Source organism: Phaseolus vulgaris, chromosome 8, assembly GCF_000499845.2.
Source record: "Phaseolus vulgaris cultivar G19833 chromosome 8, P. vulgaris v2.0, whole genome shotgun sequence".
NCBI lineage: Eukaryota > Viridiplantae > Streptophyta > Magnoliopsida > Fabales > Fabaceae > Phaseolus > Phaseolus vulgaris.
Window position 1 is genome coordinate 46,804,526 of NC_023752.2, and position 23,887 is coordinate 46,828,412.

Below are 23,887 nucleotides of genomic sequence, written 5' to 3' on the forward strand. Positions count from 1 at the left end.
GGTGGTGGAGTTGCGGGGCAAGGTGACCCACCTGGAGGCCGAGACTTCCTCCCTACGCAAACTGAACTCACAACTGGCGGGGGATCTCGAGTCTGCCAGGGAAACGGCCACTACTGGGGAGAAGAAGCTTGAGGAGGTGGTGAGCAAGCTGTCTGAGGCAAAGGGCCCATTGGAAGAAGCTGCTTCTTCCATTGCTTCCCTTACCACCGAGAAGAATGCTGTAGAGGCCTCCAAGCAAAAGCTCGAAGTGGAGAACGCTGACCTTATGGGCGTGGGCGCTGAAGCCCTTGCTGATGGGTTCGAGCTGGCACTCGAGCAAATCAAGTGCGTTCTTCCGGATCTGGACCTCTCCCAGTTCAACATCTATCACGAAGTGGTAGATGGAAAACTCATCCCTCCTCCTTGAGCTCTTTCTCTTTTTTGTAATTTTACACTTCTGCACAATTTGTTGCACTTGGAACTTGTATAAACTTTGTTGCGTAATATATACTAGTTTCAGCCGCATATCTTTCTTTTCGCATTTTCTTAAGCTTTGTCTTTCTCTTTGCACACGACTAACTGTTAGCTAACTTAGGTTTAGCGCGATCTTGTACTCTTTGATCTTGGCCTCTACTTGATCACGACTAGCTACTCCCTTAGCTTTGTATTTAACGGTTCTTGTGCATAGCTTTGTACTGAACGACTGACTAGGCGTAGTCTGTCTGCCTCAGCTCGTTGTGTAAGAATTTGTTTGGAAAAGTTTCCTCCGACAAGGCAAGACTGATCAGTCGTCGTTCTTCAAGCAGCGTACCCACCAACAACTCATCAGTCATCGTTCTTCGGGCAACGTACCCACCGACAACTCATCAGTCATCGTTCTTCATACTTCACTTTGCTTCTTTGTCGCTCTAGCGCTAAGTGCATAGAGGACATCGATCGTCAGAGGTGATACCTTGTTTGGCGAAATTTGCTCAACTGCGTGAACTCAGCAATACTGGAACTTGACCCTCCATGTACCGCTTTCAACTCGAGCAAATTGTTTAACCTTATAACAAACTTGGCAAACTGTTAACTCAAAGTAAACTTGAGCAACTATCAACTCTTCGGTGATGATGTTCAATAAAACTTGTGAACTTAAGGCAACAAATCTTAACAAGAGATCACTTACTGGGCAGCAGGTTCTGACTCAAACTAGTATTAAAATACAGGTTACCTGATCTGCCAAGTGAAATCCCCCCTACTTCTGTCATCGCCCGGAACTCTTCGGATCTGGTACTCGCCACACAACCCCTTCGCTGTCTCAACTTTCACGCCATAGGGTTCTGGCGATGTTACCTTTCTTCTTTTCATGACCTGATCATTGTTCCCTCATCTGGGGGTAGAGGCGCCTTTCGGATCCTCCTCTACCTCCCTGAGTTTCGGACCAATGATCTGGTCTTACTGGGTCAATATTAATGCTTCACTTAAAGGGGGAAAGGCATTTTCTTTCCCTTCCCACCACTTAAGGTCACAAACACCCCTGACTTTTCAGCTCATCTTGCCTGAACTCACTCGGTGAGAAGGACTTTATCTTGCCTGAACTCACTCTAAGGTGAGAAGGACTTTTTCTTGCCTGAACTCACTCTAAGGTGAGAAGGACTTTATCTGGTGCCTCAACTTGCCCAGGGTGTACATCTCCACCCCCCTGGATGCACTGAGGACTTTTAATCTTGCCTCTATCTGCTGGTGCAGAGAGGTCCTTTAATCTGTTCTCGCCTGCACTCGCACAAAGTCGAGGAGGACTTTTATCTCTTTCTCGCCTCAAGACGCGCGAGGGCGTTGAGGTCTTTAATCATTGCTGGTGCCTCCGATCGCCAAAAGACGATGAGGACTTTAAAGCTTTAACTGTGCCGCCGATCGCCGAAAAGCGATGGGGACTTTAGAACTTTTAACTGATGCCGCCGATCGCCGAAAAACGATGGGGACTTTAAAACTTTTAACTGATGCCGCCGATCGCCGAAAAACGATTGGGACTTTAAAACTTTTAACTGAGAGCATGCAATACGATTTTACTGTTGCCCTAGATCACATACGAGTAATAAGGCCTTTTTTCCTAAAACTCTCGAAGCCATAAGCATGCAAACATAGAAGCTTTAAACTTTGAAAAACTCTTCTTTATTGGGTGGCCTCATTAAAAACCCTCCTTAGGGAAAAAAGAGTGCCCCCTGAAATTGTTTTAACAGAAACTATTCGAATCTCTTCATATTCGTCTTTACTTACAAGGCTTTAACTGTAATACGACTTGAGATGTGTTGCGTTCCAAGTGCGAGGAATCGCCCCTCCTTCTAACGTCTCCAAACGGTAGGCGCCATTCCCGAGCGCCTCGGTTATTCAGAACGGTCCCGTCCACTTGGGCGATAACTTGTTCTGCATCTCATACTGAAGGGCCTTCCTCATCACCAGATCGCCGCTTCTAAACTGCCTTGACGTTACCTTAGAGTTGTACCTTCGCTCAACTCTTCTCTTTATCGCTTCGGCTTTCACTCTCGCCTCCTCCCTGACCTCATCCAGCAAATCCAGATTCATTCTTCTTTCTTCGTTCGAGTCTTCCGCCACAAAGTTCTGGAATCTCGGCGAGCTTTCTTGGATTTCGACTGGAATCATCTTATCACATCCATAAACCAAACTAAAGGGGGTCTCGTGGGTTCCTGACTGCTCAGTGGTATGGTATGCCCAAACTATGCGGGGTACCTCTTCAGCCCACGATCCCTTAGCTTTCTGTAATCTTCTCTTTAAACCTCTCAGCAACACCCGATTGGCAGACTCCACTTGGCCATTCGTCTGTGGGTGCTCGACAGATGCAAACACCTGTTGTATCCCCACCTCTTCGCACAGCTTTTTCAAGAGGTGACTTGCAAACTGAGTCCCATTGTCTGACACCAGGCGTTTAGGCACACCAAACCGGCACACTATGTTCTTCCATACAAAGCTCTCGATCTTGTGTGCGATGATCTGGGCCACTGGCTCCGCTTCGATCCACTTGGTGAAGTATTCAATCGCCACCACCAAGTACTTCATCTGCCTGATCGCCAATGGGAAGGGTCCCAGAATGTCAATCCCCCAAGTATGGAACGGCCAGGGGCTGTAAATCGACTTCAGCTCTTCTGGGGGTGCCTTGTGCCAATCGGCGTGCTGCTGACATTGCCTGCAATGCTGGGCGTATTTCTTGCAATCTTCTCTCATCGTGGGCCAGTAATAGCCTGCACGGATAGTCCTTGTCGCCAGCGATCGACCTCCAATGTGGCTCCCGCAAATTCCCTCATGGAGCTCAACCATAATCCTCGTGCACTTTTCTCCGTGTATGCATACAAGAAGGGGGTGCGTGAATCCAAACCTGTACAGCTCGCCGTCAATAACGGTAAACTTGCTGGAGCTCTTCTTTATTTTTCTGGCCTCAGCTGGGTCTACTGGAAGCACACCATCCGCTAAATAACGTTGGTAAGGCGTTATCCACGTGTCTGGCTCGTGGACAGCGCAAATCTGCATCGATCTTGCCCCTTCTTCTGCTGGGCGCGCTTTGACCCTCGGCGCCCTCAGAGTTTCCTGCGTTAGGGACCTATGACTTCTTGCCGGTCTTCCCATTGATCTACAAACATGGAGAACTTGGTGGTCTGCCACGAATGCTCGAGGCGCTTTCAAAGTTTCTTGAATGACAGTCCTCTGCCTACCCCCCTTGCCCGAACTGGCGAGCTTGGCTAGCAAGTCAGCTCGGGCATTTTGTTCTCTTGGCACGTGCACCACTTCAAACGAAGCGAAAGATCTTCTTAGCTCCTGCACGTACTCCAAGTAGGCTGCAATCTGCGGGTCCTTGGCTTGGAACTCGCCAGTTACTTGTCCCGTGACCAATAGCGAGTCGCTCTTGGCCATCAGCACTCTCGCCCCCATTTCCTTAGCCAGCAAGATTCCAGCGATCAAAGCCTCATATTCTGCTTGGTTGTTGCTTGCTTTGAAAGCGAACCTCAATGACTGCTCTATCAACACTCCGTTGGGCCCTTCCAAGATGACCCCAGCCCCGCTACCCAGCTGGTTGGACGACCCATCAACAGAGAGTACCCAGCGAAAGTCACCCTCGGCGTTTTGTGCTACCTCGGAGGACAACTCGACCACGAAATCGGCGAAGACTTGCCCTTTGATCGATCCCCGGGGTTCATACTTGATGTCGAACTCTGAAAGCTCGACCGCCCACTTCACCATCCTTCCAGCCACATCGGGCTTCTTCAAAACCTTCTGGATCGACAGATCAGTCATCACCAGTACCGTGAAGCTCTGGAAGTAATGGCGCAATCTCCTCACCGAGAATACAATCGCTAATGCTGCCTTTTCTAGGGCCTGGTACCTTACCTCCGGGCCTTGCAACACCTTGCTAACGAAATATATAGGCCTTTGGGTCTGGTCCTGATCCTGCACTAGCACTGCGCTGATCACCCTCTCAGTTATGGCAAAGTACAGCCTGAGGGGTGTTATGTCTTGGGGCTTGCACAGAACTGGAGGGCTCGCCAAATATTCCTTGAGCTTTACGAAGGTCTCCTCACACTCCTTTGTCCAAACAAACCTGTTGTTTCTCTTGAAACATTGGAAGTATGGGTGGCCCTTCTCTCCGCTTGCCGATACGAACCGGGACAGGGTGGCCATCCGCCCCGTGAGTTGCTGCACCTCCTTCACATTGGCGGGGCTCCTCATTGCCAAAATGGCGGCGCACTTCTCGGGGTTAGCCTCAATTCCCCTCTCTGACAGAAGAAACCCCAGAAATTTCCCTGCTTCTACACCAAAAACGCACTTTTCAGGATTCAGTTTTAGCTTGTACCTGGCTATTGTGGTGAACAACTCTTCCGAGTCTGCGACGTGCTTGTCTTTTTCCAGAGACGTCACGACCATGTCGTCGACGTATGCCTGCACATTCCTTCCGAGCATGGGCGCGAGCACCTTGTCCATCAGCCTTTGGTACGTGGCCCCTGCATTCTTCAACCCGAAGGGCATCACCCTGTAGCAATAACATGACCTTTCCGTCATGAAGGCGGCCTTCTCTTCGTCCATGGGGTGCATTTTGATTTGGTTGTACCCTGAGAAGGCATCCAGGAAACTGAGCAGCTTGCACCCTGATGCACTGTCTACTAGGGCGTCAATGCTTGGCAAAGGGTAAGAGTCCTTCGGGCAGGCCTTGTTCAAGTCTGTAAAGTTAACGCACATCCGCCATTTTCCGCTGCTCTTCTTGACCAGGACGACGTTAGCGAGCCATTCTGGATATTGGATTTCCCTGATGTGGCCCGCTGCAAGTAGTTTCCGTGTCTCTTCTTTGATCGCTTGTCTCTTCTCCTCATTGAATTTTCTTCTTCTTTGGCGGATGGGCCTGACTTGGGGGTCCATTGCCAAACGATGGCACAAGAAATCGAGGTCGATCCCCGGCATATCTGAAGCAGCCCACGAAAACGCATCCAAGTGTCTACTAATTACTTCGGCGATCTGGTCTTGCATCTTGCTATCCAGGGTTCTTCCCAACTTAAACACCTTACCACTGATCTCCTTCTCGAGCCATTCCTCTACCGGCTGAGGTTTCCTCTCGCTAGCGATCAGCGCCCTCGCGATACCGGTTTCTCTGGCGGTCTACGAGCAGTTTCTCTCCGACCTCGCCTCTACATTCCCCATCGGCACATCGTCCTCGGTGACCACCTCTAACGCCGCATCCGAAGCTCGTCGGTGTTCGCGCTCCGGCTCCACGCCAGGGGGAGGCGTTGTGGTTACGTGGCACACGGACCTCTTGTTCTTAAGGCTATTTTCATAACACTTCTTTGCCTCCTTCTGGTCGGAGCAAATAGTGATGATCATACCCTCCATAGACGGCAGCTTGACCTTCATGTGCCTTGTCGAAGGCACAGCTCCTGTTCTGTTGAGCGTTGGCCTCCCCAGCAGTATGTTGTATGCTGATGGGGCGTTTACAACAAGATACCTGACCTTCTCCGTTCGTGAGGCCAAACCGTCAGTGAAGGTCGTCCTCAGCTCGATATACCCCCTCACCTCCACTTGGTCGCCGGCAAAACCGTACAAGCAGCCCCCATATGGTCTTAGCTGATCAGGGGACAACTGCAACTTCTCAAAGGTTGGCCAAACCATCACGTCTGTTGAGCTTCCTTGGTCGACCAGCACCCGGTGGACGGTCCTTCCCGCCGTGACAAGCGAGATCACAATAGGGTCGTTGTCCCTGTGGTCCTCCTTTGTGAACGTGATGTCCACGTCGGGCGAGTGATCTTCAAAGACTTCTACTGACATTATCGACCTCGCATACCTCTTTCGTTGCGATGCTGTGCACCCCCCGCCGGAGAATCTGCCAGCTATGGTGTGGATCTCGCCGTGGATAGGCACCTCGTGCTGTTGCCCTCCGCTGCTCGCCGGTTGAGACCCTGATGCTTGGTCTGCTTGCTTCTCTAGCAAGTAATCCTTCAGGAAACCACATTTGACCAGCTCAGCGAGCTGGTGCCCCAGAGCCAAACACGAATTGATAGAGTGGCCAAAACTCTTGTGGAACTCGCACCATGCGTCTGGTTTTGCCCCCAAGATCTTCTCCGCCGTTTTCTCAGGCACTTTGAGCCTGGCAGCTATGTTTGGGATGGCGATCAAATCAGCCAAACCCATCACAAACTCATACCTGGGGGGGCGATTACTCTCCCTGGGGCGCCCTGGTCCCTTGCTTTTATTTTTCTTAGGGTCGTAAGGGTGACGCGCCCATTGATCCCTCTTTCCCCCCGCCGCCTCCATTACCCTCTGAGGCTGTACCCTTGCTTGGGTGCGCGGTTTAGCCGGGGCCACATTTCCTCTCTTCTCGGTGACCTCGCTCTCGGCGGCGATATGAGCCACAGCACGTCGCCGGATTTCGGCGAACGTGGTGGGGTGGCTCCTGATGAGCGACTCACTAAAAGGCCCAGGCAACACGCCCTTTTTTGAAGGCGTGCACGAACATCTCTTCGTCCTTTCCTGGCAAACGGACTATCCGAGCTCCGAATCTGTTCAGGAAATCCTTCAAGGACTCCCCTTGGTACTGCCTTATATCAAACAAGTCGTAAGACACCAAAGGTGGCGCCTTGTTCACTATGTACTGCTTAACAAACATCTTGGAAAACTGTTGGAACGTGGTAATGTGGCCAGTGGGTATACTGACGAACCAGTCCAACGCCGTTCCGCTCAAAGTGCTCATGAACACTTTACAATACACCGCGTCTGAGCCCCCTGAGAGCATCATCTGAGTATGAAACGCCGTGAGATGGGCTTCAGGGTCCTCCACCCCAGTGAAAGACGCTTTCACCGCCACAGTGTTAGCCGGGACTACCGAGTCCATGATCTCTTGGGAAAATGGCATAGGAAAGCTGCGTGGTGGGGATGGGGGTCTGTCCCCTGCCGCACGCTCCTCCCGCTCTTGAAGGGCTTTGCGTAGCTCTTCGTTGATTCTGTTGAGCTCTTCGTTCCTTGCTTGCGAGGCCACCAGCGCCTCGTGCATCCTTTCCTGCTCAGAACGCGATGCAGCCACGTTCTCCTGCAGTGTCCTCATCATGTCCATCACTGGCGTCATGGACACAACATCTTCGTCGGTTGCTGGCACAACTGAACTGGAGCGCGTTGTCCTCATCCTTCCTCAGCAAACTCTGCAGCTCAAAGAACTCCAAACAAACGGTGAAAACTCCAGGAGTCGACTGCGATAGCGAGCAGCTGAACAGAAAACACTCGAAGCACCACAAACACAAACTATGGTTGGGAATCACGTTTTATACGTGCCCCACGGTGGGCGCCAAATGATCCTGCCGACAACTCGAGCATGGAGGAATCGCTTCGTAGCTCTCTCCCTACCCCGTCTACGCGACTGTGTTATCTTCAAAATCACCCTCAGAACCTTCTCTAAGATCTCCAAACGCGACCTGCAAAACACACAGACGGCGCCTCTAGCGGCCGTTTGCACTCCGACGATCAAGTTAGACCACAGAACCACGAATAAGAAAAACTGTGTAGTAATGTGTGTAAAAAACCTCCTTCTGAATCTCGCTCTGATTCTCTTTTATGCCTCCTCCTGTATCTGCGCCTAACAGAATTCTGTTATGCCTCTCTGGCATGTGTCAGAATCCTGTTGCGCTTTTCTGTGGCAACGTACCTCCAGAATCAGTAAAACGTGAGTGTCTGCGCGTGTCTGCGCTTGTCTGTACCTTTAACGGTACGAAGTGCACCTTTGTCTGTACCGCGCCCCTCTCAGATGATGACACGTGGAGGCATGCAACTAACCACACACGTGTCACTACTTGAGGGGCTCTAGCACTTCTCTCTGTGTGCCTAAGTTATTCCCTTGCGGAGTAACTTGGCGCATTCCTTTTATCTGGGTAAATCGCATACTCTCAGGAGAACGCCAGGTGTGGCTGGTCTAGGCACACTCACCAAGCATTGCTCTCTGGCGTTGACGATTTCCCCTTCACGATGTCATGCACGTAATGGGTTGAGGGAGTCGCCAATCACTGACCGGTTTGCTAGCTCCCTCAGGCCACTCTCATGCACGATTCTCTGAGATATGTTCATGCGAGGTCCGTGCGTAACGCTCTCGCTGGGAACCTCAGTCCCAGCTTAACTGCGTGTAACATGAAACCCCGATGACCATGCACTCGATGACTGATCGATGCCCTATTGCTTCTCGCGTTCTGCCCCCAGGTGTTCATCTGGGAACTGATCTGTCGGTGACCGCTTGGTTACTGACCATCGATCACCGTTTTGGGTGATCTGTCCCCTGACTTCTCTGCCGACTGATCTGTCGGTGACCACTTGGCTACTGACCACCGATCAGCTCTTTGGATGACCTCCGATCACCATTCTAGGTGATCTGCTCCCTGATCTCTCTGTCACCCGGTCCACGTGTCACCCTACGAGTGGCCTACGTGATTATCTTCTGCTGACGTTATCAACTACCGATGACCGACCGGATCAACACTCATACCTAAATTGTATTTTCTCCTACTTTTCAATCAGACCCTAAACTTGATTTATCTCATATGCATGTTTGCATATAGAAGATAGTATATTTACAATTTTATAATTTTCAAAAATACTTTAAGGTTATGCTTACAACGAGATATATTTTCATTCAAGTTCTTAAGTTTTACTACATCTAATTATACTGGCTGCTCTAAAGTACATACTGTTTTATCTGATGCAATTGTATCTTACTTAGTCATGTTGTTTTCTAAAATTAAAACTTTTAAATTATGCTTTAGTTTTAAATATTTTCTAGATATTGAGTTCCGACTATTTAGACGTTCCTCATAGGTGAGATCACTTGCATCTTCATCACCAAATCATAGGAATCGAAGTTTGAAGTGAGGTTGGATATAGACTTAGAATTTTCTTCTTAATCCATGTCGGCCATTAGACACACACACACACACACATATATATATATATATTAGTTATCTCTTTGTCTGAGTCAATGTCAAAATTTAAGTTTGACTCATTATGTCTGATCTCTTTAAACATGATCTCCAAGAAGTCTCATCTTCTTTGTTGATTTCAGTCTGCGAATATTCTTATATAGAGCATAAGTTAGAACATTCTTGGTTTGGTCATTTAATTGCATTTGATTTGCCTCAACTTGCATCTAGTTTTCTCTTGGAATCTTGATCTTATTATGATAACCTATACTGAGTACATTTGATGTACATCTCCAACATGTCTCTCTAGTATGGGTAGTCTTCTCTTAAGAATATTGGAGGACTTATGATGGATTCTCCCTTTGTTGTCATTAGATGAGTCATGTTTGTTGTGTTGGATCTTTTCCACTAGATGTTGTCAGGTTCTTAACCCTTTAGAGCCTGAGCCCTAATACCAACAGTGAAAAAATAAGACCAAATAAGAAGGGAGGGTTGAATTTGTTAGAATGTGTGGCCTAAACAAGAGAGGGTGATTTGTTTTCACAAGATTTTTGCAAAGTTTGTAAGTAGAGTGAAAAGTTCTAAAAACTCAACCAATTGATTTTCTATTCAACTGGATAAAAGTTCAGTTTTAGAGTTCTTTACAAAAATTCAACTAATTTTTTTCTCGAAACAACAGGTTGTTTATACCAACAGAGAAAGAACAGTGATTAAAACATTGTATAGGAGAAGGGATTGAGAGATTCACACAAAAAAGTTTATGTTGGTTCACTCTTAACCAAAAGCTATATCCAGTCCTCAGTTAACCACTAAGAACTCACTAAGTAATCAAATCAAGATTACAAACACACACCATGAGTGATGATCTTGAACCCCTCAAGAACACACACCATGAGTGATGATCTTGAACCCCTCAAGAACACACACCACTCCTAGGCAACACCATAATTTTCAAAAACCCTTTTTTGAAACTTCCTTACACCAAATACACATAATTACAGTGTTCAAAAGAAAGGAAATAAATTACACTAGCAGTCGTACAAAAATATACAAAAATCCAGTCTTATTCCACACACAAGTGATGATCCAAAGCTCTTTATTCTCTTGAAAACGTTTTTGATAATCTCTCTATATTAGGTTCTTGAAAAGATCATCAAACAACCTTTATATAGACTTAAGCAAGTGGTTAAAATTGTTAGATCATAAATCAGTTTGAATCATTTAAAATCAGTTTCAAACTCTTAACAGAATTTTGTTATAAAAACAACAGATTGTTTTCCAAAACAATAGATTGAAATAAGTTTTTTGTTAAGGATTTCAAATAAAACAACCAGTTGTTTTATCGAAATAACCAGTTGTTTCAGTTTGACAGCAAATAAAAAATAAGGAAAAGCTTTTCCAAAACATTTTGAAAATCACTAAGTGTCAAAGAACTAGTTGTTTCGACAATTCAACAGGTTGAAAAACTTGCTTTAGCCTCAATACCTTTGAGTAGCAGTTTTTTCAATTGGTTGATTTGAAAAACAAATGACTAAAATTTCTCAGCTTTTAAGAAAACATTTCTTTCAAAAGAGATAAAGAGTCAAGTGAGCTTGGATCAATACAAGGTGTGAATTAACAAAGTCAAAAACTATTAAACCACACACACACACATAACAACAGGTTTTTTTAAGTCTTTTACACATATTTGGAGGCATCAAAGCATCTTGTTCAACAAAATTGTGTTTTAATTAATTTTGAAATATTTTCAAAAATATTGTTTAATAATGAATAGTCAAATGGTAATTAGGTATGCCCAAGTGATCAGAATGATAATTATACGTCTAATGGAGTATAACATATATATTTGTTTAACTTCATTGATTTTCTTGGCTTATTTCGCAAGTTAGTACAAACTATAAAAAATAATATGTAAAGTAGATAAGGGAAGAGAAAAAATATACTAGGTAATTTTGTACTGGTTCATTTGTCACAACAGACTACATTCACTAAACAGACTATTGTTTCAAAGTAAAATATGATTATTCGTTGGGTTCGTAGCCACACCTAGCTAATCCCTTGAGTATTCTTGTACAAGTCACACTTGCATTAATGAGTATTCTTTCGGCTCATAGCCACTTCTAGTTGACCCCATTAAGTATTCTTTCACAAGTCACTCTTGACTTAACAAGTATTCTTTCACAACTCACTCCTGACTTAATTGAGTATTCTTTGAACAATAGTCACTCCTAGCTAATAATCGAGTATTGTTTTCCAAACAATCACTCCTTGCTATGTTATAGAAGTTGTATCATCAATAAATCATACAGTTTGCTAAATAAAGAAGATCATATAGTTTACATGATGTACCAATAGTTGTATGTACTTATCTCTTCTTAGGCAATGATGGAGGACTACCCAAGCTACCATGCACAAGAATAAAGACAAAAAAATTGTGTAAATAGTAGAATAGTCATGTATAGGACTTGTACTTTGTAAATAAATCAAAGACACTCTAGAAAACCCTTACTTGTCACACAAGCAAGGGTCTCTAGAGCATCTTAAGAGGACATACACGACACCTTCTTATGCCACTGACCTCGCCATAATTAAGCTTGTTTGACTAGAGTTATGGTAGCTTAAAGAGCAAGCTACCTCATCCTCTTCAAATGAACCTCATGTATTCAGATTTGCATTAACTGGATGAAGTATTCATAATTGAAACTCATTCTTTCCCAAAATTTCCCTTTGCTAGAGAGCCTTCTGGGTCGAGTGAAACCCAAAGAAAGTTGGTCACACCTTTTTCTTCTTCCTATAACACCTAAATCACTCTCAAACCTCACTAATTCCCTCTCATTCTCAGTGCAAATTTTGAACAAGGTGCTTTGATGCTTCCAAACTTGTGAAATTTTAGTCAATTGTTTTTCAAATCAATCAATTGAAAAATTTGTTGTTCAAGGTCTTGTGACTATAACAAGTTTTTATCCAGTTGATTTGTCAGAGCAACTGGTTGATTAGTACTTAGTGTTTTTTAAAGGTTTTGAAAAAGCTTTGCTTTCTTTTATCTTCTCTGTAATGCAAAAACATTCGATTATTTCGATAAAACAACTAGTTGTTTTATGTGAAATCCTTAATAGAAAAATAAATCAGTTAGTTATTTTTTAACATAATTTTGATATGAATTCCAAACTGATTTTATATATTTCTAACTGCTTTTGATTAATAATATAACACTTTTAACCATTTCTTTGAGGCTATATAGAGACTGTTTTGTGATAATTTGAAAATAAGAAGAAAGAGAGTTTATTAAAAACATTTTCAAGAGAGATCAAGAGCTTTTGGATCATTGCTTGTGTGTGATATATGAACTAGATTTTCTATTCATTTGAACTATTTGTAAAGCCGAGGTGTATTCTATTTTCATCCTTGAATATTGTAATTTTGTGTAAGTAAATTTCAGAAAGGGTTTTTGTAAACTTTGTTTTTTATCAAAAGTGTTGTGTGTTCTTAAGGGGTTCAAGATCAATATTCTTGGTGTGATTTTGGCTAAGTGTTGTGTGTTCTTGATTAACATTATTAGTGTGTTTTGTAATCTAGTTTTGATTGCATAGTGAATTCTCAATTGTTAGCTGAGGATTAGATGTAGCTCTTGATTAAGAGTGAACCAGTATAAATCTATTTTTCCCTACTCTTATATACTTCTTTGTAATTTGTTTTATGTTTTCTAGTATAAACAATCAATTGTTTCGATAAATTAACTGGTTGATTTTTCTTAAATAATTGTAAATATGATATTTTATCCAGTTGAACAGAAAATCAATTGGTTGATTTTTACAAATTTTTTTACTCTGCTTCCAATCTTTGCGAAAATCTTGTGAAAACAATTCATCCCCCATCTTGTTTTGGCCACATACTCTAGCGTAAGACATCAACGATTTTGCTTCCTCTTCATGAGCTCATCAATCCACATTCTTGGATTGCATCAGGTAGTATGCCTTTCCTTAAATTTTTATAAAGTGTAGTGCCATTCATAGTAGATACAAACGACTATACAAACCTCTCTGAGTTATACTGAATAAGCAAACCTCTTTAGGTTATACCTTCTTAATCTCCCTGTGATTAAGAACTCTCAACAGATAGAAACACACTCACAAAAGCACAATTCAAGTTCACAGGGTTTAGTTCAAAAAGTGAAGAATTACAAAGGTTTAGAATACACCCAAGAACACTAGACATTCAAAGCAGATAGGATTTGTAGAAAATAGGAAAATTATAAGAAGGGAGGGTTGAAATGTGATTTGGTTTAGTTTAAAAAAAAATTGTGAATAACATTTGCGTGATGGTATTTAAATGATATTTCAGTTTATCACACCAGTAGACTATAACCTGCCTCAAGACTTCTTTTACCTCCCTCGCTTGCTTTTGTTGGAAAAAACAGTTTTCTACAAAAACGTAATATAATCTTTCATTTTAAGCATCTTATCGATCAAGTGAGAATTCTAGTTTTGAGTTTCATAACTAGTACGAACGACACAAATGATAGTGATTCCATTATAGGAGAAAGTTCTTAAAATCTCCATGAAAGTCAATTTTTTTTTTTATTGAAAAATTATTTTCAAAAATTTTCAAATCTCTATCCTTCTTACCTTACCCAATTTCAAAAGTTTATGGCTATATAGATTTTTTTTATGAAATATCTTTCATTTTCAGTATAAGAAGATCAGTGAAATTCAATTTTTTTATAAAAAAAAAAGAATTGATCATTTGATGTATCATGTCAGAGGCAACTAATTTAGTCTATTAAATCATTTTTCTTGTCATATTTTCTCATTGACTTAAACACATCATCGAATTATGATTATTGCATTTGATATATCACAAATAAGGCAATTTGAGTTGCACAATTCTATATCAGCATACTGACATGACGAAGTAAATTTTCATAAAATATTTTCAACATATTTCACCTTATGTAAAAATAGATGGTATAGTCTTAACAATTAATGGCAAACTTTGTCAGATGAAGATATTTCCAAAAACTTATTTTGAACTCAACTTATCTATTTGAGAGGTTAATACATACGTAGATTATGCAACTCATCTAAGTCACTTGATCACTAATTCTCAAGTGATCAAATCATGGTTTCTATGTCTAATCTAAAATCATAAGAACAAATTAAAAATGGGTCATAAAAAGTTATGATTGAAAGTATTTTTCACTTCATATTCTCACAATAACTCTCTTTTTTGGGTTAGTGCATATAATAATTGATAGAGGTCAAAAGGTAGTAAAGTTCATATTGTACCAGGCATGAAATTTTCATAGAAAATGTATAAGAATGAGTGGAAAAGCATGCAAATTACCTCCAAAGCTAGTTGCACTCAAAGAGGAATAAGAGAAGAAAACATTTACAGAAATCTTGTAGAAAAGGACAAAAATAACAAACTTGGGGAAAAGCAAAAAGAGTCAATCCGCTCAACGAATGAAGAAAGGCTTAGCAGATTGAGTGTAGATAACAAGCTTCAAAGAAAACACTCAAAATGTTGAGTTCTTCTATCAAACATTGAGTAGATTGAGGCTATAACAATTAAAGAGATCAAGAGCTTAAAGAGCTAAGCGCAGATACTCCTTCACCATGAAGAAAGCCAAAATTCTCCTAGGAAAGCCTTGAAGCCATCACACACAAAACTTAGAAAGAAAGGGATTTTGCTTAAAGAAAAAACCAAGAAAAAATTACTTCATGGCTAAGAAAGGAAAAGCGTTGGATTCAACTTGATGCAAATTCCTAACAGATCTTAAATATGAGAATCTCAAGAAGCCCAAAAAATGGGCTTGAAGTCCAAAGATTACTTCATCTTAAAGAAAGCCAATCTGTTGAGCAGATTGGTATGCGTTGAGCGAACACCAAATCTCATGAGTCCCTTATAACTTCATTCTAAAATTCTATAAATAGGGACTTCAGGACTTCATTTCAAACCATCAAGGGTTCTCAAGAGAAATCAAGAGAGATAAGAGTCACTAAGAAACATAGAGAGAAATCAAGAAGAAAAAAGCCTAGAGGCTAAAGTCTAGCCAAGACTCTAGAGGAAAAGATAAAGAGCTTAAGTTGGCCAACAACATTCAAAGGATCCATGTTTTTTGTTCTTTAGCTTCTCATCATGAGTATTCACTGTAAGAATTTATTATGAGTTTCTAAACTTACCCTGTTGGGATTGAAAAGCAATGTGATATTTCTTAAGTTATTGTTGTTTATGAGTGCTTGTTTTTATATTGAAATTTGAATTCCTTATGTTTAGTTGTATGCTTAATGCTCAATGGTGAGGAACGATCATTGATTGCCCTTGAAGCATGAATGAAGTTGGAAGGTGCATTCATGTATCGAATCCTAACCAACAAGTCATAGTTCTCAATGGTCGTAAAGTGTGGAGTGGAGGCTATGGTGAATTGTTCCATCTTAATGCAAATATAAGTTATAACAATGCAAGGAATGGATTGAAATAGTTTATGGCTCTAGATAATTTTGTCCGAGGAATCGACTTAGTTGGGCCATAAGGAACAAAAAGTTTGAATAAAAATAGCATTTATAAATAACAATAACAAAGGAGAATCACAAATCTCTTTAAATCCCAACATTTGTGTTATATTGTTATTCTTTTACTTTAGTGTTTCGTCAAAGCTTCACCTCTCGATATGTATATTATCGTAGTATTATTATAGTTAGTTATTTATAAAATATATGCAATCAACCTTTATTTTTACATCACTTCATCTTTAAAGATATATCTACTGTGATAATCATTAATTCCTTTTGGATACAACAACATCCATTTATACTATAGTTGACTCGATCTGCTTGCCGAGAAAAAGGATTTTAAATTTGTACCCAAATCAACAATAACATGCATAGTGATTTATATTAGTTTGTTTCCCGTAACAGAAGACATCTATTTCTTAACCAACAAATTAAGTCTAACTAGGTAGTAGTCTTTGGGATTATAGTCACTGCTAACTAGCCCATTGAGTATTCTCTCCCAATTCACTCTTGGCTTAACTAAGTATTCTTTCACAATTCACTCTTGGCTCAATTGAGTATTCCTTCCTAAGTCATTCCTAGCTTAATCAGTATTTTTTTTTTCAAGCTATTCCTATCTCAATGAGTACTTGAAGATACAGTTGGATCCATAAATGGGGGGGTTGAATGGAGCCTGAACTCAAATCGCAAATTGAAAGACTATATAAAATAGTGTCTAGCAAGAAAATATAATATAAAAGTATACACAAATTTTATATTGGTTCTCCCTACCACTTAGGCTATGTATAGTTACCTTAAGCAAACTACTTGAGAGCTTTTACTAACCAAAAACTTAGGTTACAATGAGTTTCAACACCTTTCCAGGAACAAATATTCTAACTTTTCAAGGTACACCAAGTATTCTAACATAAGTATTATACACCTCTCCATGTACAAGTATCCTAACCTCTCCAAGTACACCAAGTATTCTACACCTCCATAAGCACAATTATTCTCACATTTCCACTTACAAGTATTCTATACCTCTCCAGGTAAACTAGTATTAATCTCCCCCTATGACTAAGACCTCTAAAGATATGAGAAAAACACTCTCAAAAGAGAGAAAAATGAAATCTCATTGGGTGTACTTGAAAAAGTGAAGAATGTACAATGGATAGCTCACAATCCAACATACTATATGCTTTATTTGCAGTAAACGTGAATGTTTCGTCTTGTCATAATTTTTCTTTCTTAGTCATTCTTCACGTCTCTTATATATCTTTCTTCTTTAGTTGGAGTCCTTTATATAGTCTTCAAGATTGATCATTATTGAAGCTTGTAAATAGAAAGTCTTAAAGACAACACAATTCTTGTTATGCACTTCATCGCTTAAGCATTAAACGCTTTAAAAAGGAAACATCTACTACGAATATTTCTTTTGTATCTTGAGCAGTTTAATGTTGATGTTGATCTTCAAAATCTTTCTATACATGAGTATTTATGTATGTTGACTCTTGAATCCTCAATACATGAAGACTGCAAAAAGCTTGCATGTATTATCTTCGTTTTATCATTAGAAGCTTTATAAGGAAACTTCTACTTTGATATTATTATCACACCGTTGAACTTTGAAATATTTCTTTCTTATAAACATTTCAATGTTGAAGATTGAATCTTCTACATTTGAATTTTTCCTAAATTTTATATTGTAGCATCTTCATTTTTCCGTTTGACGTTATGTAAGGAAACTTTGGTTATAACCAGTAATAATCACCATTAAAATAATGGGTAACATCACAATCATATGCATTTAATTTCAGAATCTTACTTGTAACTTAAATTCAAAAAAATTCTAGGTTTGTATATATTATAAACGTTGAAGTAAATCAGACTTAAACTAATATTTAATTCTTCAAGACTTACTTTCGAAATCATATTGAATGTATAATTAGTTATGTATCTATTTTCCAAAAAAAATTTTGTTTAACATTGGTATTACGAATTGGACTTTAAGCCTAACTCAACCCCATAAAACCGGCTCATAGGGTTGAGGTTTACACCCACTTATATACAATGAAAGGCTTTAATCTCTAGTCGATGTGGGATCTCCAACACACCCCCCTCACGCCGAGAGTGATAGATAGAAGCTCGTGCGTGGGACTATATATTATGGATGGTCCGATAGCGGCCCGATAGCGGGTGGCACGATAAGCCCAACACAAACACTCGCTAGGATAGGCTCGAAATGGCTCTGATACCATATTACGAAGTGGACTTTAAGCCTAACTCAACCCCATAAAACCGGCTCATGAGGTTGAGGTTTGCATCCACTTATATACAATGAAAGACTCTCATCTCTAGTCGATGTGGGATCTCCAACAATTGGTTTTATGAAAAATTTCCAATACTGGCATAACTTTTGATCGTTTGAAGCATATCAATATATAAAATAGAATATAATCATTTCAAAAGATATATTTCTTTCAAATAACATCAAGACAGTGAATATATGAAGTTTTCTAAATACTCTATTTTACGTTCATATTTGAAAACTTTCCGTATTAGTTCATTTGATATGTTTAAGTGAAATATTTGATTCGAATGGTTAAATACAATAAAGACGAGGTTCAAATCATTTAAGCAAGATTAAAAAAAAATAATTAAGAACACATATATTTTAGCTTAGAAACTCTTTGAAGTGATAGACCGTCTATCTCAAGAACAAAAACTGGATCGACTAACGAGATTATGATAACTTGAATGTCTAACGTGTTTGAAGTTTAGAGATCCTTTAGTACGAGGCAATTCACCGGAATAATCTAGCAAGTCTAGCTTCATGAGACCGTCCATTATGCCATTGGACTCTAAGATCGTCTAATAGGTTTAACAATGTGATTTTGTCTAATAGGTTAATATTGTAGACTTTGACTTAACTTTTTTAAACTCAATGATCGTCTAACGAGCTTTAACTCTGAGAGCCTGTCTAACAAGTGCAACACTTCAGACCATCTAATATATTTAATATCAATAGATCAACTAATGTGTTTATATTTGAGTCTGCACACTAGGTAGCTTTTTTATCAAAGGCAACACATCTTATAGTGCTTGTTATCACCAAAAATTGTAGACTCTCTTATCATGATATCGTCTAGCATGTATTAAATCATCTAACAAAGACTAAATCGTCTAGTTCCTTAATAGTATTCTTTCCCAAGCCACTCTTGGCTTAATGAGTATTCTTTAGGCACCTAGCCAATCTTGGATACTTCATTGAGTATTTTTTTTCTAAAATACCTCTCCTGGCTAAAGTCTAAAGGTTTGGTGTTCCAATAATCAACAAATCATTAGGTTTGATCACTATAGTGGATTATGTCTGACAATGAGTACAATGTTTATGCTTTCTCTCCTAGTTTAGATATTCTCGCACTCTAGGAAGAGGTTGCTTATTTCAACGTGTACAATGGGTAAACACTCTCTCTCCTAGGTGATTAAATAAACACTTTTAATGTTCTTCTTATAATTTATTTTAATTTATAAAGATAGCAACATTTCTGCTTTGAGCTATATGATCATCCTTCTGAAGCTTTGATAAATACCCTTTATCTTAACAACAATTTGGCATCATATCTCCTCTACTATCTTTTTTTCTTCTTGATTATAGGCTTTATATAGTCCCTGAGACAAGAACATGTTTAGAGACCGTTTATAGTCGTTGCGTCTTGCATAATGATAAAAAAACATGGAAAAATCATCTGGAAAACATGGAATTCCCCACAAAGTAGAACTTGAATAAAAAAAAAGAAGAGTAAAAGAATAATTTGAAGAATAATGCAGAAAAAGAGGAAAAATAGTAAACAAATAAAGGGATAAAATAAATTACCAATTTGTCCAGTACATGGAAACAGGCTAAGCACATTGTCCCAGAGAACAAGCATTGAAAAACTTACAAATTGTTGAGCATTGAAGGCATGCGTTCAATGGATTTAGGCTAGATGGATCACAAATTTACAGAGTTTAGAAGGTTGAGCAAATTCCAATAGGCTGAACAAAAAGACTCATTCACAATGAAGAAAGCTCATATTTTCTTAAAAAAGGTTTTTGAACAAGGTGGCTTTGATGATTTCCACATCTGTCATGAATATCTATTGTTGTGTGTGTGTCTAGTTAGTTAGTTTGAAATCTCTTTTGAAAGTTTTCTTTTTCAAATTTGTGTTTATTTTAGTTAGTTTATTCGAATTTTAAAACAATTTAAATAGCTTCTGTTTAAGACGGATGAGTACAACAATTTTTTCAACAGATTGATTTATCGTGTCAACCGATTGATAAACACGTAAGGTTTTTAAAAGGATTTAAAAATTATCTTTTTTCTTTTGTCTTTTTTATAAAAGCAAAATTAATTAGTTATTTTGATAAATGAATTGGTTTTCTATGTTTTGATTTTAATAGAAAATAAAAACAATTAGTTTGTTTTAAAAATCAATTAAGTATTTTAACAGAATGTTGTTATGATTTTCAAATTATTTTTTATATGCTTTAAACCGTTTCATTAAATGATAAACCGACTTCACCATCTTTTGAAATCTATATAAATATTGTTTTTTGATCATTTTAATAGCAAGAAGAGGGTTTACTAAAAATATTTTTCAAGAGAAAAGATCAAAGAGCTTTTTGAATCATTCTTGATATCTTGGATCATTGTTACTGTGTGAAAAAGGATTTTGGGTTATTTCTTGTACTGTTCTTCAATTGTGTAAGGCCCGGGTGTATTCTAAATTATTTCTATTTTATGTATTGTCATGTAAACAGTTTCAGATATTGTTTCTGAAATTTGTGTTGTTGTTGAGAGTATTGTGTGTTCTTAAAGGGTTCAAGATCAATAGTTTTGAAATCTGGTTTTGATTACTTAGTGAATTCTCCATGGTGTGTTGAGGACTGGATGTAGCTCTTGGTTAAGAGTGAACCAGTATATATTCTTTGTATGAATTCTCACTTCCTTACTCCAATAAACTGTTTTACATTGTGTATTGTATGTTATGTGTAAAAAAATCAATTGATTTCTAAAAACAAGTTTATATTTTGATTAAAAAATTGTTAATCTTTTAATAACCAGAAGAATAGGTTAATCAATTGATTGATTTAATTGATCTTTTCAATATAACACCAGTCTTTGCGAAAACTTTGCAAAAACACAGTTCACCCCCCTCTTATTTTAGCCATATATTCTAGCAAAGGCTTAGAGCTAATTTGAACTAAAGAATGAAGGTTTAAGATTTACTTAGGCTTGGCTTGAAGCCAATATAAGCCTAAGAAGACTTCATAATTAAGAAAGGATTCCGTTGGGCATATATTGAAGCAAATCCCTGCATAACCAAAAACCTCTAAATTTGCGAAGCCCAAAAAGAAGCTCGAAGCCAAAAAGTTTCTTCAAGATGAAGAAAGCCAATCTGCTGAGTGGATTGGTCTTGCGGTGAGCGAAAGTTGAATATGCTTATGATCCTCACTAAACTCTATGAATAAAGATGTTTTGGCACCTCATTTGGAAGGCTTAGAGCAACGAATCTCAAACAGAGGAAAACATAGATACATCAAGTTATAAAGACCATACCCTAAAGGTTGAAACAAAGACTAATCTTAAGGTGGAAGATCTGAGCCTGAGCTGGCCAACAAAATTCAGAGATTCGTATTTGTTGTTCTTAACTTCTCATTCTTGTTCTTCATTGTGAGCTTTACCATGAGTTACTAAACTTATCCTGTTAGGATTGAAATACAATGTGATATTTCTTCAGTTATTATTATTTCTGAATGCATGTTTATGTTTAAAATTTAAGTTATATTGGTTTGACATTATACTTAATGCTTAGTGACGAGGAACAACCATTGATGCCTATGGAGCATGAATGGGGTCAGAAGGCGATTTAATGTATCTGAACCCTATCAAATCAACCAAATATGTCAACTGTTAGGAATATATTTAAGTATGTGGTTTTGTACCATCTTAATGTAGAAATAAGCTAATATGATCAAGGAATGGATTATGACATTTTATGGTTCTAGATAACCTTTATGCAAATAATTGACTTGGTTTGACCATAAGGAACATTAACAAAAAAAGATTCACAAAACTATTTCTATCCCAACATATGTTGTATTGTTATCTTCCCACTCTATTATTTTGTCAAAGTTTCAACCTTGCTAAATATTATATTAGGTTATAATATATGCAACCAACTTTTATCAATTTCTCACTTTACTTTGAATGACATCTCTACTTTGGTAAACTTTAATTCCTCATGGATACGACAAACCTCAGTTGTACTACAGTTGACTTAGTCCGTTTGCTGAAAAGAAGATTTTAAATATGCCCCTATCAAGTCTTTATGGCATTGTTGCTAGAGAATTAATTGATTTATCAGTAGTCATATCTTTCAATTTGAAAAAGTATATATTGTAATATTTTTGAATTGCTAACTTTTTAATTGCATATGTAACTTCAATTCTTTAGTTTAGACTAACTTCTTTTAACATTCTAACCATTTTATTTTTTCTTTTATTTTCTTTTGTTTGATTTTTATCTCCTTGTAAAAGATCATACTTTTATGCTAACAAGAGGCGAGATGATGTGAGTTGATTTTAGGATTGTTGATTTAGGTGACACTTTACTTTGAGAATTGAGATTTTTAAGCAATTATAAGTGAAAACTTAAGGAAAATCCCTATTGGACATTAACTTAACCAAGTGGTTAAGTAGTTGTGAAGGTTCATTAAACAATGACAAAAGGAAAAGACAATTATAAGGTGATGATGATGACAAGAATATGGTGCGGAATTTAAGCATGGAAAGTAATGACAAAGACAATGGCTGAATAAAAATAAGGAAACCAAAAGAAGAATATATTTATGAAATTGAAAGTGGAATGACAATGGAATGGAAAAGATGAAGGATTAGAAAGCTTATGAGCAAGGAATTGAGATGATGAGCACGCCTTGGAGGATGAAATTACTCCAAGATAAGTGTTTGAAGCCGCCACTTGAGAGCTCTCAAATTCTCACAAGATGAGACTAAAAGACTAAGAGGTCAAGCCTCACTAGCATCGCACACAAAATGTTCAGATTAACTTTTCTCTATTTCATTCAACTTGTAAAATACACTAGGTAGGCCTCCTATTTATAGGTAAAGGAGCCTTGGAGAACAAGCTAAATGGGTAGGATGGGAAAAGGGAAAACAATGGGCAGCCTTAGGGTTTGACTAAGTCAATCCCGCATCCTAGGCTTGTCCTTCTAGAAACTAGGTCAAAATGCCTTCCAAAAGGGCTAGGGCCAAGCTAAAAAGGCTACCCACACCCCTTATTATGCTAAGGGTACCTTATTCTAGCCTATTTGTGCTATTTGGACCCCTAAAGTGAGCTCAACTTATTTACAACATTTTTCTAATCATTAAGAAGACCAGCAGGAATAACTTTAGATGCTCTGGTCTATGTCCAATTCTCCCTTTGGTGAGCTCTCCACTTCTAGATGACTTCTCATTGTGTAAATTAGCATCCTTGGGCATCTTCTTGTTGACTTGATTTGCATCATGCCCCCCCAGGTGGAGAGAATTCGACCACGAATTTAGAACTCCTGCAGAGAACATAGTCAACTTGCTCACATATAAAATAGTGCAAGGAGTGAGATGTGAACTTGAATGACAAAATAATGCAACAAAATATTCTTTATGCTCGGGGAGTTTAAAAGATGGGGTTCTATATACAGAACATGGTTGGAAAGATTGTGTGGGAATGAAAAATCGTTTTGAAGAAAATCCTCTTAGAAGGTGGAAACCTTTAGGAGGAGTTTGAAAATCATTCCTAACATTCCTTAACAAAGATGGTGTGTAGGTAGAAACCCTTGGTAATGAAAAAGATAAGGAAGAAGGAAACCTTGTGACTCGGTTTATCTTTTCTTTCTTTCTCTTTTTCATTTTCTCTTTTTTGTTTTCATTTTAAATTGGTCC